General features: G+C 36.6%; 1 pseudogene; it reads left to right on the top strand.

The window, feature by feature from the left end:
• The first annotated feature begins 539 nt into the window (after positions 1 to 539).
• LOC122801398 lies at positions 540 to 2,673 on the top strand (annotated as a pseudogene).
• Positions 2,674 to 2,922: the final 249 nt, after the last annotated feature.

Here is a 2,922-nt window from a genome sequence, read left to right as displayed (position 1 = left end):
TATTGTTAATAATTTCAATCTGAGAAAACATTTTATCCATTTCCAACTCATTGTTTCTAATTATAGCCTTCATAATTTCAAACCCACATTTATCAAATGCACAAATAAGGTCCTTATGAAAATCCAAGTTCTCCACAACATTGTTGGGGTATTTACACACCCATAGACCTTTAGGAATAATGTTCATTTGCAAACAATGTTTACGATACATGTTGTCCATTTCCAATGCTTTAAACTTGAAAAGCATATTATCCAAATCCAAAATTAAAGTGGTGTAGCTGCCACTATAATTATTGTGTTGAGGTATAGGCATCTGTTTAAAATCAAGTTTAAAATCAAGAATATCTTTAAATTGAACAGTACCTGTAGTGTTTTGATGTAAAACACCCGCCAAAGTTGCAATACTTCCATTGCTTCCATTCACAGGTTTCAAAACTGAAGTTCCAGATGAATTTGCTAGTAAAGAAATATTAGGAAAAACATCCAAACTTTTACAATGAGGCTGGACACCCTGCCCAAGCTGTGAATTCAAGGGAAGGGAGCTTATTTTGACAATTGTAAGGAATGGCTACTACAGCGGACCTCTTTGAGGAGCCTTTGGATGCTGATAAGTACATTGAACACTTGGCATGGTGAACCCCTGGTGGAAGCTCCAAAGGAGGGGCAGAAGAATTTGACTCAAGAAGACTTCTGGAAGAATTTGTTCTTCACATTGATGATGATGTTGGATGACAGAATACAAAAGACAGTAAAAAAAACTAGAACAACAGTGCCAGAGAGAAGCCAAGGAATTTGCCAAAAAAGTTCAGGATTTACAAAAGAGTAATCAGGTTGCCTTCCAACATTTTTAGGAACTGGATGAGCACATCAGCTATGTTGCAACAAAGGTCTGTCACCTTGGTGACCAACTGGAGGGAGTAAACATACCACAGCAATGGGGTGTAGAGGCTCAGAAGCAGATGAAGTACTTCAATGAGTTTCTGGATGGAGAGCTAAAGTCTGATGTTTTTACAAATCCTGAAAAGACTAAAGAGGCAACTAACATTATTCAGAAATTGCACCTGATTGCTCAGGACTTGCCTTTTGACTGGTTTGCCAAAGGCAAGTCCAAAATTGCAAGTAAATATCACAAATTAGAGTGCAATTTGATTCAGGAATTCACTAGTGCCCAAAAGAAGGGAGAGAGATCTCAAATGCGAGAAGCAACAGCAGTTTTACTTCATTATAAGGGCTATTCTCATTGTATTGATGTATATATAAAGCAGTGCTAAGAGGGTGCCTTCTTGAGAGATGATATATTTGAAGATGCTGCTATCCTCTGCCAGCATGTGAACAAACAGGTTGGAGAAATATTCAATAGTCCAGAGACTGTGATGGCCAGATTTATACAAAATATATTTGAAATGAAATTTCAGACTCAAATAAAGGAATGCTTAGAAGATAGCAGAAGATCAGAAACAGAGCAGTACTTGAAAAATCTGTATGATCTTTACTCCAGGATGACAAATTTATCAGGCAAACTGATGGAGTTGAACCTTGGCACAGACAAACAGACTTCTGTCGAAACTCATTAAATCCATTTTTATAACTTACTTGGAAAGTTACATTGAAATTGAAACTGGTTACTTGAAAAACAGGTGTGGAAGTGTACTACATCGATATTATGACTCCAAAAATCATCAAAACCAACCTGCTGGTACAGGAGGTATCCAAGACCTGAAGGAAAGAATTCAACAGTGAACAAATTTGCCGTTTGGCCCCAGTATTGACACCCATCATGAGACTTTCTTGTCTCAAGAGGTGGTAGTCAACCTTTTGCAAGAAGCATGACAGGATTTTGAGAGGTATCAGAGGTTATCAGATCCTTCTGATTTGCCAAAGAATTATTTCCAGATATTCAGTATTCTGGAGGAATATTTGTTTGTTGAACATATTGGAAATTGGACTTTCTGCAATTCCTTCAGCTGATTCTAGAAATGTAAATCTTTACTTCTTCGATGTTGTGCAGCAAGCCAATATAATTTTTCATCTCTCTGATAAACAGTTTGATCATTTAATGCCATTGATAAGTTTGTCTCCTAAACTTGCAGAATGTCTGCAAAAAAAAAGAAAGAAATCATAGAACAGATGGAGGTAAAACTGGATACTGGGATTGCCAGGACTCTGAATTGTATAATTGGTCAGATGAAACAGATATTGGCTGCATAGCAAATTTAGACTGATTTTAAGCCTGAAGATGAGAACAATGTCCTGATTCAGTACACCAATGCGTGTGTCAAAATATGTGGCAACATCAGAAAACAAGTGGAAAAAATTAGAAATTCCATGGATGGGAAGAATGTGGACATGGTTCTAACAGAATTCGGAGTCTGATTTAATTGATTTATTTATGAACATCTTCAGCAATATTCTTATAGTTCTATGGGTGGCATGTTTGCTATCAGTGATGTGACAGAATACAGGAAATGTAGCAAAGAATTTAAGATCCAACTGGTTTTACAACTTTTTGACACACTCCATGTACTATGCAATCTTTTGGTTGTTGCACCTGACAACTTAAAGTGTGTATGCTCAGGAGAACAGCTCACGAACCTTGGCAAGAACATATTTCATGCATTTTTTCAGTTACATGCAGATTATAGATCATCATGTCTTGGGCGACACTTTAGCTGAGTCTAACAGAATCCATTCTGTAATTACAAGGCATTGGCAAAGAGAAAGCACAGAGAGTAACTTCCTTGTTTTTCATGATGCTGTGGTTGCTATAGCTTTTATGGAATATAAATGACTGCTTATAGGGAAATGCAGCCACAGCAGAGCTACATTTTGTGTAATAAACTGAGGTTGAAACAGTTGTAAATAACATTATTTTGCACAGACTTTTATGTTATGATATTAATTTTTTCTAGCATTAAATCTGAG

The sequence above is a fragment of the Protopterus annectens genome, chromosome 4.part1 (assembly GCF_019279795.1).
Source record: "Protopterus annectens isolate FY-2018-M chromosome 4.part1, PAN1.0, whole genome shotgun sequence".
Classification (NCBI taxonomy): Eukaryota; Metazoa; Chordata; order Ceratodontiformes; family Protopteridae; genus Protopterus; species Protopterus annectens.
This window is presented reverse-complemented; position numbering and strand designations above follow the sequence as displayed.